At 41.9% G+C, this 14,997-nt stretch overlaps 1 long non-coding RNA gene across 2 annotated transcripts in view; it reads left to right on the top strand.

The window, feature by feature from the left end:
- LOC131122046 (uncharacterized) overlaps nucleotides 1-7,203 on the top strand; it is a 61,032-nt gene extending 53,829 nt beyond the window's left edge. For both annotated transcript variants that reach the window (XR_009128516.1, XR_009128514.1), the window contains one exon: nucleotides 6,360-7,203. This is a non-coding gene — a long non-coding RNA (uncharacterized LOC131122046). The remainder of the gene's footprint in view (nucleotides 1-6,359) is intronic.
- The last annotated feature ends 7,794 nt before the right edge of the window (nucleotides 7,204-14,997 follow it).

Genomic DNA, 14,997 nt, shown 5'->3' with positions numbered 1-14,997 from the left:
TATTTCATTTGAACATGCATCAGATTACAATTGAGTGCATCACATAATCAGTTCACAGTTCCACATGTCCAAAAGGAGTAGGAAGAAGCAAAGCTTAATAATCCTACCCCTCCTTCTGGTACTTTTACAATCAGTAACTGTTACATTTCTTCACTTCCTGCTTTCCATAGTACAGTTTGTTTTTTTTTCTTTTTTTTTTTCTTTTTTAATAATGCACCTTGTACCGAAGTATGAGGTGATATGACCATACAATTACATTATGGGTACCATAGTAACGGTCAGTATAGTGATATATATAGCACATCATGACTGGTTCAAGACTCTTCATCCTTGTATTTAGCAAACATCAACTGCTTGTATTGTTTCTTGAATTGGCTCATCGTTGGGGTGTATCCGCCTGTTGCCTGAGGACAGCTGGGATAGGCTCCAGCACCCCCCCACCTTTGTGAGGAAAAAGCGGTAGAAAATGAATGAATAAATAAGGAATGCTACTTCACAGAAATTCACTTATCATTGTCGGGTATGGAACCAATGAACCGTGATAAATGAGGGATTACTAGATATACTATATGTACAGGGGGGGCAGGAGTGTTGAACTATTGGAATAACTTACCATTGCAAAACTATTCAAATGTATTTGCATGCACCTGTATATTTGCCTTTTGAAGTTAAAGTCCACTTGCATTAGGAACAAGGGGGTCAGTGACCAACCAGATCCACCAGAAGGCCCTGCATTTACAGGGCTAGAGTGGAACGGTATGACCTTTTACGTCATGATTTTTCAATCAAATGAATCCGGCAGACATGTTTTCATTGTTTGGCGGTGGTCTACCAAGGGCTATTCTACTATTGCAAGGCATCAATTTGTCTACGGTTTTATTGATTTCTGCACAGGCAAACTTCCACAATTGACATAAATGAGAAGGTTTGATGCAGGGCTGCAGTGGGCCCAGAATGCAGAGAATGAAATGGGAGAATGATCTGCCAACTCCCCTATAACCTTTAAGAAGACATTTAATGTTGTTCAATGTAGTCTAATCCATCCAGAGGCATTATGTTTTTAGCTTGTCTGTCTGGATGGCTGTCTCCTGAGTGCACAATATCTTGGGAAAGAAAGCGTGGAGGGAATTTCATTACATCTGGCACAAACGTCCTTTTCGGGAAGAATGGATTAGCAAAGTCAAAGTCAATGGAGGCAAAACATGTTTGACAGAAAGGACAAAAACAGATCCTTTCTCTTTATAATATAAAGCATATGAAACTGGTCATCATATTATTATTTTCTTGCCTCCATATGCACACAGATTATACTATAGATATGTATATTATTTAATTTGTTTTCACATATTGACGTCCGTTAATGCACACATGTACAATGTACAGCTTGGTGACTTTCTTGCTATATCTGGCGACATTCCAAACCCGCTTCTCAAACGCGACTAGCAACAAATTTAGGACCTTTTCTGGTGTCGTTGGAGAGTTTTTTTTGTTTTGGGGACTTAAAAGTGAAAGCATGTCTTTTGCAGTTTCTGCAGCTGAGAAGTCTGTCCTGCACCAAAGCAGCCACAAACTGTCAGTGCACTGTCAGTTTCCGCGGCACACTCCTCTTGACATGTCCCAACCATCTCAGTCTGGCTTCTCTGACTTTATCTCCAAGGCCTCTAACATGTAATGTCCCTCTATTGTACTCATTCCTGATCCTATCCATCCTGGTCACTCCCAATGAGAACCTTAGCATCCATTGGATGTCAGCCTCTGTACACACAAAATCTTTGAAAGGCATTTATTATGTTTTTTTTTTTGCTTTTCTGACCTATAAATGATGTTACAATGATGTATTCTCATGTTAAACAATGCCAAAGCATCAGATAATGAGGTTTGTGCATTTGTAAATGAGCCCTGAAACAAGTTATGGATGGTTCGTCATTTTCACCAGGTTCTACTGACGTCATTACAATCTAGACTTTCTTTTAGATTGCCTGCACTCAGTAAACGTCCTCGGGAGCGCTTGAGAGTGTGACCAATCACAGCTGTGTGGGTGTAGATTCTGTAAGATGTATGGGTTATTGTGTTTAGCTGCTCTATGGGAGTCCACAATTTAATACAAAGCACCAAAAATGAGCATAATAGGTTGCCTTGAACAAACTTTAAACTCCTTTAAAATAAAAAAATAAATCAAAACTGAGTTAGTGATTTCAAAGACTTGTTGGTGTTGTTTAGTGCTAAATTTACAACAATATTACATGACTGGGAGTATCCAAACAGCAAGTACCACAGATTTACATTGAGGAGCATAATTACTTATGGAAGGATTTCTCACAGTTGACTCACTGGTAATCTCTGCATCCATAACAACCTTATCCTGCTCTCACACCTACCTCTTCTTGGCCCATCCCTCCAGTGGTGATTTCTTCTTAGCGCACATTTCAGCCCTCAGTGCTCCAAGAAGAGCACAAGGTGACACCATAACATGAATGCGAGGAGAATGTATACTTAATCCGATTCCATCTCTCGTCACTATTTACCATTGTGTATGCGAATGTGTGTGTTTGTGTGTGAGTGCTACAACCGAGTACAGAAACAGGGATGAGATTGAAAAAGGATGATGCAAACTAATCTCTGTCAGCAGGCTGCATCCCCCGAGAGGCGAACTTCATTTCACACAAACACAAACAGTGAAGCAAACAAAGCTCAAACAGAAGAAGCTAATCCTACTGGTAAAATACAAAGAAAAAGATCAAACGTTGTCAATAACATGCCTTATAAATATGTAGTGCATTGATTCTTCTATACTGGGTTTGTGTCCAGAGAATGATTCTTTGGTGAAGAGGTCTGAAGGGATTTTGAAAAAAAAAAAAAAAAAGGATGAGAATAAAATGCAGTTTTCATGGCTTTCCTGTCTGGTGAGTCTATTTGTTGGCAAGGTCACCACTTGGGTGCAGACTGCAGAGCCTTTATACTTTAGAACATACTGCATACATTTATACCACGCATACAAAATGTTTTTGATTGACCTATGCGACTAACGTTTTCTTATAAACAGCATTCCTGTCAAATAGACAATCTTTGACTGTGTTTGTGCAGTAGGCCCTTAATAAGTGCATAATGGTCCCTCACATGGAGCATTTTTGCTTAAATATGAAACCAGGAAAATGCAGCAAAATGGAGAGCATACAAGCATATTCCAGAGTCAAATTGCATATTGAGTACAATAAATCTGTACATGTTGGTAGGTCTGGATTGAAATGAAAGCTTGTTGTTTTTATGGTTGTGTGTGTGTTTGTGTTTTTTTTCTTAATAGAGACAAGGAGACAGGGTCTATTTTTAATTGTTTTTGGTTATGATTGTGATTTTTATTTAAAGGGGACCTATTATGCTCCTTTTTTCTACCCTTTGTATTGAGTTGTAGTCTCCGAAAGAGCAGCTACACACAATAACCCGCAGAGAAAACTTTTTAGAATTTGCAGAATCTGCACCTATTCCAGCTGTATTTCCTTTCATTTATGCTTCCTGACAAAACGGTCTGTTTTAATTTATTCCACCCACAGCCCACCTCCGGGCTCTCTGCTGTGATTGGTCACACGCCCAAAGTGCTTCCTAACTATAAAACGTTAAGTCCGGCCCTCTGTGACATCACAAAGGAAATGGTTTGACAATGCCTTTTGAAACCGAGTGTATTGGACCATCCCAAACTTCTTTCAGGGCTCACTTCCAAATGCGCAAACCTCATTATCTGAAACTTTGGCATCATTTAACATGAGAATACAACATTCTAACTACATTTATAGGTCAGTTGTCATCAAAGTGGAATATAAAACAAGCAAAATAATTTCAACAGGCTGGATATTGTCCATTAATCAATTAATATTGACAATTAAATTGATTCAAAGCTAATTTGTAAAAATTCAAAATTAAAAATTCTTCTTCTGACCTGCCACCTTATTGTGGTTGAGGAGTTTGTGTGTACCGATGATCTAGGAGCTAAGTTGTCAGGGGCTTTTATGCCCCTTATATGGTCATCCATGACAAACAGCTCCTGTGTGAGGACCAAGAGTGGCTGAACAAACCTCTATGAAGAGAAAAAACATTGGACTTTGGACTTGGCCTAGAGGTGGGGCACGATGGCGGGCATCTGTTGGCCAGATCTGCACCCATGGGGCCTGGTCTGGCACAGCCCAAAGCTGCAACATGGGTCCCTCATCCATTGAGCTCACCACTCATAGGAGAAAGCGATCCTTGTCTGGCAGAAGCTTGTTCTTGGTGCGTGGAATTTTAACCTCTCTGGGGAAAGATCCTGAGCTGATGCGTGAGGTGGAGACGTTCCGGCTACATGTAGTCGGACTCATTTCGATACACATCAAGAGTTCTGGAGCCAGTCCTCTTGAGAGGGGCTGGTGTTGCCAGCAGTGAGAGGCGACGGGCAGGGGTGGCAGTTCTTGTCGTGCCCCGGCTCACTGCCTGTACATTGGAGTTTAACCCGGTGAGAGAGAGGGTAGTTTCCCTCCGCTTTCAGGTCCTGACTGCTGTTTGCGCTTATGATATGATGATAATATAAGCCAATGCACGTATGCCAGTGGTGGGCACATTAACTCAGTTTGAAGAAATAAGCTTAGGACTAAAATAGTTAATTCTAACAGAATTTGTCTAAACAACAGTAAACCAAAAGTGCGTTTTCATGAAAGTAACCTGCCTTTGGATTCTGTGTATTGTTACACAACCACAGCAGCATAAACAACCCGAGAATGGGCTGAAAATATGTTGAGCCAATGAGGATGCAAAGCATGGCACTGATCCATGTTTGTACAATGTGAGGGGCAACATTTGCATGTGTTAGAGTCTTAAAATATCAAGCCTTATTTATGCTTCCGAGCAAGCTCGCGCCTCCTCCAAAAAAAACCCTCTTGTGTAGCTTGATGTGTGTCCCACAAAAAATATCCAAGCTCACATTGTGGGGTAATGGTTGTGATGGCTTGGTTTTATTTTTGTGACTGTTGTATAACCCATCGTTTTTTTAGTCTTTTATTGCAAGGACGCTAACAAGCTAAATCATCAATGAGTGTCATGATTTAGGTGACAGATGTAAATGCCGTACTAAAATACACCTTAAAATAAAAAGCTTTGTTGTTTTAATCCACACATGAAGTGAATTTATTTGAATTTTTCAGTTTGGTTTAACCTTATGATTCCTTTTGGTCAAAGGCGTGGCTGATGCCACCCTGTGGCTCTGCTTTGTGTTTTTGATGATGAGGTGTGAGGGATGGAGATAACCACGAACCACGGAGCGACTGAGCTCTTTATTTAGACTTCACACATGGAACTCTTAATATCCAACTAAATCTATAGCCACAATATGTGAAAAACATAAACAACATAATGCCAAACAGAGGAAACAGAGTAAAGTGAAAATAAATGCTTACATTTGCAATAAATTATGTGGTATGGCTAGCGTGTCATAATACAATAACATTCATTCATTTTCTACCGCTTTTTCCTCACGAGGGTCGCGAGGGGTGCAGGAGCCTATTCCAGCTGGCTTCAGGCGAGAGGCAGGGTACACCCTGGACTGGTTGCCAGCCAATGGTACATATAGACAAACAACCATTCACACTCACACCTATGGACAATAACATTTAAAAACACAATGACCACTAAATTAAAAATTGAAACCGAGGACATGAAATAACAGTTGAATGGGGCAAAAACAATAACGTCACACAAAGCAAACACCTAACAAGAAGTACAACCAAGAAGGACTGAAACAACAGAAAGTGATGTGCCCAAACTACAGTGACCTCTGCTGGTACAATTAAGCCACTGGCTACACTTTCATGAGGCAGTCAGGGACAGGCAAAGATAGGACTTGGAAGCAAGCATTTATCCATCTATCCATCCATTCATTTTCTGTACCATTCATCCTCACAAAGGTGACCAGCTGTCTTCGGGCGAGAGGCGGGGTACACCCTGGACTGGTCGCCAGCCAATCACAGGGCACATATAGACAAACAACCATTCACACTCACATTCATACCTATGGACAATTTGCAGTCGCCAATGAATCTAACATGCATTATTTGGGAATGTGAGTGGAAAAACGGGAGTGCCGGGAGAAAACCCACACACGCACGGTGAGAACATGCAAACTCCACACAGAGACGTCCAACGGAAATTCAAACCCAGCTCTTTCAGGACTGCTAACCACTTGGCCACCTAAGTCAACTCCAAAATTCAATATTTATCCAACGTTTGCAACAAAAATGCTGCCTTGACAAAGTTGTGTCACTGTGCTACGTCAACATAAGGTAAGCCACATGTCTTTTTCTTCATGATTAATATAACCTCTCCCTCCATCCTTTCCCCAGCAGACCCTGACATAGCATCCTGATGAAAAGCAGAGAAGTGGTGACCAGAAGTGGATGAAAACCCTTGAAAAAACATGTTTCCTGAAGCCAACCGAGTGATGAATGATATGGTTCAAAGTCAAGGCAGTGAGTAATGCAGTGATGTAGAAAAGGCACAGTCTTTTTTTTTTTAATATTGTTTGTGAAAGGCATCCTTTTGACAACCATTGTTCCACCGCAGCAGGCAATGTGAAACTGAAAAAGATCACACCGGTTGTAATGCTTTGTGACAGATAGAAAATACCTGAATAAATGAACAAAGTTCAATATAATAGATGAATATTTTACTGTCAAAGTTTTCATCTTGAGATGTTCTCAAGGGGAACGAACAATTCATCTGTTTCAATGTCTTTGAAACCCAAAAAGTCCTAAACTTGCATATTGAAAAGCTGTTCTTCACCATATCTCTTTCTGGTTTGTTTCATTGACCACACGCAAAAATAGGAATTGAAAAAAATATATACTCTGACTTGGCCCATGCATCAATCTTTCATGGTTTTGTTTTTTGTTGTGTGAACTACAGTTAACGCAGACCTGCGCTTCTTATTATAAGTGAAGAATAAACTGATATTCACAGATAGCTGGAGTACTGCAATGATTCACTGTCAATGATGTACCCGTACTCACAAGGGCAGTGTTTGATTTTGCATGAATGGTTTTAATAATTTAGAAAATTGAAATATTGACACTTTCAAGAATTTTGTCCCCACAGTGGTATGCAATTTTGCATGCCAATGAATAAATTCATTGTAAACAGGTGTGAAGTATTCATAAACTTTTTGGAGCCGCGTGCCAATGCATGAATAAAATGTTGCAATGTTTGAAATGAATCTTTGTGCCACATGTGCAAACAGTGTGGGCGGTGTGCATCAAAGCCTGTCACATACTTTATAATTGTAGTAGAATAATCCAGCTTTAGTAGTGTTTTCATAGCAACATGCTTGCTGTCCACAGCCAGGGGTGTAAATCTGTCTCTGTTAGATGGTTTCATGTGTATCTAAAGCGGTGGTGAAGCACCTGGCTCTTCAGCCCCTCTGCAGCTCCCAAGTATAACTGTGATTTTGGTTTAACACCGAAGCGGAGGAACTGTGCGTTTTCAACAAGAGTGTAAAATATCCGACTCACCGCAAGTCCATGAATGCATCTATAGTGCGTTCTGACTGCTGATTGGATGAGCAAAGGAACGGGGAGGCGGGCCAGAGTGACACATAAAATCCGTCTTGAGTGTTCTTCCCCCGCGGTAAGCTATTCTTAGCTACTATGAATTTGTCATTAAAAAAGAAAAATGTGAGCGTTTAATTCATGATGGACATATTCTTTTATCTTCACTGCCAATGGCACTGGACTACTCACCTGTGTGCTTGATATGCGATATGACAAATTAGCAAACAGGCGTTGCAACCGCTAGATTAAAAAAATGTTGATTAAGAAAAAGTAAAGAAAATAGAGTAATTTGTAAATAACTACGACAAATGTTACATAAATGATATACATTTTATAAATATGGGACATTATTTTATTCAAAAAATAATATAGTATATAGTATATTAGTTTTACACAATACATGTACATACAGTATGTTTTGCTGATGTGTTGAAAATCTTTCCTGGTGACTACCGCGCTGCTATTGCTAGCACTGCTAATGCTAGCACTGCTAACGGCGTAGCACGGCGCATGTGTGGCAATTGATTCGTCGGCAGCACAGGCTCTTGAAAACTGACTGTCAACCCGGTTGCTAGTCTTGCGATACCTGGTGCATGTCTCAACAATCGATTAATCTAAGGATATATGCCTGATTCTTATCGATCCAGGAGGCTGCTACCGATACAGATGCATCTCTTACTTGTCAAACCGAATACCCGCGTACTGAGAGCTTCTTCTCTGTAATTTAGCAACGCCTGTGCAAATAGAGGAATTAATGTAGAATTAATGATGTAGTGAAAGTTGTCTTTCAATATTTTTCGACTAATAATAGTCCATAGTCAACCACAAAACAACAGTCATTATTTCATTTATTCATTCATTCATTCATTTTCTACCGCTTTTTCCTCACAAGGGTCGCGAGGGTGCTGGAGCCTATCCCAGCTGTCTTCGGCCAATCACAGGGCACATATAGACAAACAACCATTCACACTCACATTCATAGCTATGGAGAATTTGGAGTCTGCAATTAACCTAGCATGTTTTTTGGAATGTGGGAGGAAACCGCAGTACCCGGAGAAAACCCACCCATGCACGGGGAGAACATGCAAACTCCACACAGAGATGGCCGAGGGTGGAATCGAACCCTGGTCCTCCTAGCTGTGAGGTCTGCGTGCTAACCCCTCGACCGCCGTGCCGCCCTATTTCATTTATTAATTTGGAAAAAAAGCAATAGATTGAGGGAGGGATGTTCCAACCATGATTTAACGAGGGATGACTGTATACACAAAGTCAGTTTTCTCTCTTCCTTTTCCCTCCTTTTGAAAAGACATTGGATGGTTCCATTATCGATATCAGACATGGGTGTATCTATATTGCACAATTAGTGATAACGATGTATTATTTCGTCCCACCCTAATAGCTGCTAAAATGTGCTACTTCCCTCAAATTTAGAGAACATTTGAGTTAGCTTAATTACTCCCCAAATTATGCAGATATCTCAATTCAGTTTATGTGCAGATAAAGACGACTAATTTGATACTATCGCTTCCCAATACAAATATCTGCAAACCCGATAGTGGCAGCCAGCTATTTCTGTTGTGCTAAAATTGAATGTGAAACAGTCATGTCATGGCTAATACTTTTCTTAATTAAGGTCCATATTGAAGCCGATACCAGTCCAGCATGCAATGATTGAAAGTGTAGTTAAGTTTTGAGGACGCATTCAATTGAACAGGCTGTACTTGTGTGACCTTGTTGAGAAAGTTACAGCAATGTCATTTTATACCATTAGGGTAATGAAGCCAGACACTATAAATTTTCAACAAATCTTCTTAAACAGATTCTGATTGACATCCCCCCCAAAATCATTTTCTCTCATCCAGAATTCCAGGCACGCGCTGTGATTAGTCGCCGCATAAGAAGCTGAATATGATGAAGCATGACTGTGTGTATTCTAGCGGTCCCGCGCACTGCGATGACAATGTGAACCAGCCAGCTGCGTAAAGCTAAATGGATTTTCACCAACTAATAACTGCAGTAGAAGAGCATTTGTAATGCCTGTAAATAACGTCAGGAGGTTTAAGAGACCACTACATCAAACAGCCCGTGCGCGATAGAATTCAAATAAGCAACATTTTGAAAAATGTTGCAGAAGCTGTTAGGAGACAACAAGGGGCATGTAGAACATTTATGTGTGCGGGGGAAAATGTTTTCAGTTCAATTGAGTTGCAACCACTACAGCTGAGACCCCACGCTCTCCTTTAATATACGCACACACGCACATGCACCTTCGTAGGCAACATCAGTGGAACACCTGCCCTTTCAACCAGGAGGTTATTTGATTGGTTTTTACAAGCATTTGGTTTTCATGTGCAGCTGCAGAGTGGCGTGTGTGTGTGTGCGTGCGTGTACGAGATTGCATGCATGTCATCAAGTGGTCCATTGCATAGGAAATTCACTTCAGTCGCCAGTCAGCCATCCCACGCCTGGTGAGCTTTTGGAGGTTAGGTCATGAGCTGATCCCGGGCTGGGCTGTGATTGGATCAGATGACCTGGCTCTGCACACACACACACACACACACAAATACACTTTTTTGCCACACAAAAGACCACAGAGGGAATATTTCTTACTGAGCGAGACCTGCAATGTTTTGTTGTTGAGCCAAGTTATGGTTGTATTTTCCCATATAAAATTTGCATGCACATATTTGACCTTATCTATTAAGACAGGTCTTTGTTTTTGTATTTTATAGTATCTGATTAGAATATATTTTGGTAGCTGTTCATTGAGGATTTAATAAATCAATTTAATTATTAAACATTGGATGTACGGCGGATGAGTGGTCAGCTCTCAGACCTCACAGCTAGGAGATCCAAGTTCAATTCCACCCTCGGCCATCTCTGTGGGTACTCTGGTTTCCTCCCACATTCCAAAAACATGCTAGGTTAATTGGTGACTCCAAATTTTCCATAGGTATAAATGTGAGTGTGAATGGTTGTTTGTCTATATGTGCCCTGTGATTGGCTGGCGACCAGTCCAGGGTGTACCCCGCCTCTCGCCCGAAGACAGCTGGGATAGGCTCCAGCACCCCCGCGACCCTTGTGGGGACAAGCGGTACAAAATGAATGAATGAATTTAATTATTAAACATTGGATGCACGGCGGATGAGTGGTCAGCTCTCAGACCTCACAGCTAGGAGATCCAAGTTCAATTCCACCCTCGGCCATCTCTGTGGGTACTCTGGTTTCCTCCCACATTCCAAAAACATGCTAGGTTAATTGGTGACTCCAAATTTTCCATAGGTATAAATGTGAGTGTGAATGGTTGTTTGTCTATATGTGCCCTGTGATTGGCTGGTGACCAGTCCAGGGTGTACCCTGCCTCTCGCCTGAAGATTGGGATAGGTGGGATAGGTTCCAGCACCCCCTCGACCTTGTGAGGATAAGCGGTAGAAAATGAATAGAAAATAATTGAATATCATGTATTTTTACATTAGTAATTCATTTCACGCAATACACATCATTTGGTAAGAAATTTGGACAAAAAAATCTTGGGAGCACAGTCAAAAGGAGAGCCGGACTGTACATCACTAGAAGTCACCATGCAGCCTCACCCAAATAACATTGCTTTTCTGCTCTGATGGATGCAGGGCGAGCTAGACTGTAGGGGGCAGTCTAGCTCTGTGACCCAATGAGACGCAACGTTAATTGGGAAGAAAAAAAAAAGAGATGAAGAGATCTGTCACATATTTTTACAGTTTCACAAAGTACTCTCAGTCTTTTGTTAGCTCCAAATATAAAAGATGATGCAACCGTTTGTGCATTCAAAAACAAAGTCTTCTTGGTCAGGAATACAAACTTTCAAGGCTGTGCATTGATTGCATATTGAGCAAAACATCCTTGTTTTCCATGTTGAGTGATAAGGTCCACCTTGCTTTATCTCTGACAACAAGTATACTAAACTGTTCACTGATTTTTTTCCGACATCTGTATTGTGTGCATTCATCTGTTTGTGAGGTTGACGGGAGATGTGAGGTTTACAGCGTGACATGTAATGTATCTGTGACAGATGTGCATGTGGAAAGCATGTCAGGGTTGCACATGCACCAGTAGGCAGCTCAGCCAGGTGAGTGCTTGTCCGGTTAAAATATGTATGTGCGTGCTTGTGTGTGTAAGTGTGTGTAATGCAGAAGAACATTGTGGCAGTAAATAATCCTATTTGTACTAATAACCTGTATTCGGGACCTTGGCTCCACCCCAGGTGCACAAAATATACTTCCAAATGACAGTAATTTTCATATTACAGACTCTTTAAAAAATAAACACTGAAGTAGTAAAAATTTAAAATTTAAAACTACTAATAATACGTTACATTTATATAGTGTTCTTCTGTGAGTCACCACCTTATCGTGGTGGAGAGGTTTGAGTGCCTGAGTGATCCCAGGAGCTATGTTGTCTGGGGCTATATGCCCCTGGTAGGGTCTCCTTCAGGGCCAGACTTCAGAAGACCCATATGAAGAAAAGCAAAAGGAGAGACCGCACCTCACCCAAAGATGAGAGACGCCAGGCCCGGGGGTGGGGCTCACAGGCGAGCGCCTGGCGGTTGGGCCTTCACCTGTGGAGACAGACTCAGAAGATATGACATGGACAGTTCCATCACCGTGGCTGAAGTATCTGGGGTGGTCAAAATGCTCCTCTGTGGCAAAACACCAGGGGTAGCCCTCAAGGCTCTAGATGTTGAGGGACTTTCTTGGCTGACATGTCTTTTCAACATTGCATGGAATTTGGGAACAGTACCTTTGGAATGGCAGATCTGGGTGGTGGTCCATCTTTTTAAGTATGGGGACTGCAGGGTGTATTCCAACTATAAGAGAATCACACTCCCTGGGAAAGTCTATTGCAAGGTGCTGGAGAGACGTGTACAGTGGAACCTCGGTTACAAGAGGTTCAATGTGGTTTTGGTTTCAGACATGGAACACTGGACCAGTTCTACACCCTTGCAAAGGTGCATGGGAATTTTCCCAACCGGTCTACATGTGCTTTGTGGACTTGAAAACTGTGTCCTTTGCGGCGCCCTTTGGGGGGTGCTCCAGGAGTACGGGATTAGTGGCACACTACTATGTGCCATTCGGTCCTTGTACAAGTGGAGCAGAAGCTTGGTTCGCATTGTCAACAGTAATTCGAGCCTGTTTCTGGTGAACTTTGGCCTCCGTCAAGGCTTCCCTTTTCACTGATTCTGTTCATAATTTTCATGGACAGGATTTCTAGGCGCATCCAAGGCGTCTAGGGAGTCCAGTTTGGGGGCCTTAGGATCTCATAGCTGCTATTTGCGGACAATGTTGTCTTGATGGTCTCTTGGGGCTTTGACCTTCAGCGTTTACATGGAAGTGTGGTGCAGCATCTGCAGTAATGCGGTTTCTGTACCCACCCTCAACTATGGTCTGAGCTTTGCGTTGTGACCGAAAGAATGAGATTGTGGATACAAGCAGCTGAAATGAGTTTCGACCGTACGGGAGCTGGACTCACCCCAAGGGGGTGCCAATAGGGTGAGGAGCTCAGTCATCCGGGAGGGGCTCAGAGTAGAGCTGCTTCTCCTTCACATCGAAAGGAGCCAGTTGAGGTTGGTCGACATCCAGTCCTGATGCCTCCTGGACACTTCCCTTGTGAGGTGTTACGGGAATGCCCAGCCAGGAGAAGGCCCAAGGCAGATCTAGGACATGCTGGAGGGATTATGTCTCACAGCTGGTCTGGGAATGCCTTGGTGCCCTCCTGGGGGAGCTGGAGAAGGTGGCCGGTGTCCGGGAAGTCTGGGCTTCCCTACTGAGACTGCTGTCCCGTGGAAGCAAAGGAGAACGGAATGGAATTTATGTTGAGCTTTTCTCAAAGATTTACTTTTTTTACATACAATATCAGTATATTTTCATAAACTGTTAGTATTTCATTATTTATCTGCTATATACCAGGGCGGCACGGCGGTCGAGTTGTTAGCGCACAGACCTCACAGCTAGGAGACCAGGGTTCAATTCCACCCTCGGCCATCTCTGTGTGGAGTTTGCATGTTCTCCCCGTGCATGTGTGGGTTTTCTCCGGGTACTCCGGTTTCCTCCAAAACATTCCAAAAACATGCTAGGTTAATTGGCGACTCCAAATTGTCCATAGGTATGAATGTGAGTGTGAATGGTTGTTTGTCTATATGTGCTCTGTGATTGGCTGGCGACCAGTCCAGGGTGTACCCCGCCCAAAGACTGCTGGGATAGGCTCCAGCACCCCCGCGACCCTCATGTGGAAAAGCGGTAGAAAATGAATGAATGCTATATACTGCATTAAAAACAGACACAAGTGATAAAACATTTAGAGTCCACTAATAATCAGACTACTAATTATCAGACAAGTAATATTAAAAATAACTTTTAATAGTATATTACCAGTAATAGAAATAGTAATAATTTAGCAGTTTTTCTGTATCTGTTCTATTGGCTATTGGCCAAAATTGTGTTTTTTGGTCTTTTAGTAGTTACATATTTGATTAAATGTAAAACTTAATGCCAAAGCGCTTCAGGGTTTCTATTTTAGTGGTTTGAGTGAAAGGAGAATAGGGCAATATAATGATAAACTGCTGAAAGTGGGCTTTGTACAATAATTAACACTCAACACAGATTAAAAGGTGTGAAACTGATGGAACTGGATGAGTCATTAAAGGTCAGCAAGCTAAGGAAGGATTTCTTCAGGAAGGATTTCTTTTTTCATCTTATCGTTGCTAACTGATTCTCTTTGTGTACAAATTGCTGATCTGATTTACCGACCTGACCTGAATGTAACATGACCCCTTCCTCCTTTTTCCTTTTGAAAGACTTTCCTTTTAAAGACAAATTGGCATCCTTGCATGTGAGTGACAGGAGGAAAAGCTCTGACGGAGGCTGGGAGAGAAGACATTTCATCCATTTGCAGTCTTGAACAGATGAGTTTTGACTCTGAAGATGAAGATGGGGAGTGAGTCAATATTTCAGATGTCAGTTTGTAATGACCTCCAGTCCCAGTGAACTATGGCATTGCTACTATTAATGCTAACAGTGGAACAGTGAAAGTAGCAGTATGCAAGGCATTATTGGAAGCAGACGTTAAGTGGTTTAGGCACACCTTGCAATCCAACCTACCTTGGTGTTCACAGCATCAGCTGTGTGGCTGTTTTATTCCATCGGAGTTGAACAGCTGCTTGCTCATGGATGTTCATGGACCCATGTAAAAAAAACAAGGTGGCTATGCCTTCTTTGTTTTTTAGAGGCTAAATGTCTAAATGCACTTTTCACAAACGACCAGTTGGGGTAACCACAGGTATTGAGGGCATCCCTCAGGTACTTATGCTCTCTGTCTCTTTAGCATGTGGGCTGGTGGGAACATTATCAGCTATGTGTTGTAGGGTTCTGATAATGCCCAGTTTGTGTTCCAGTGGGTGGTA

The sequence above is a fragment of the Doryrhamphus excisus genome, chromosome 1 (assembly GCF_030265055.1).
Source record: "Doryrhamphus excisus isolate RoL2022-K1 chromosome 1, RoL_Dexc_1.0, whole genome shotgun sequence".
NCBI classification, from domain to species: domain Eukaryota; kingdom Metazoa; phylum Chordata; class Actinopteri; order Syngnathiformes; family Syngnathidae; genus Doryrhamphus; species Doryrhamphus excisus.
This window is presented reverse-complemented; position numbering and strand designations above follow the sequence as displayed.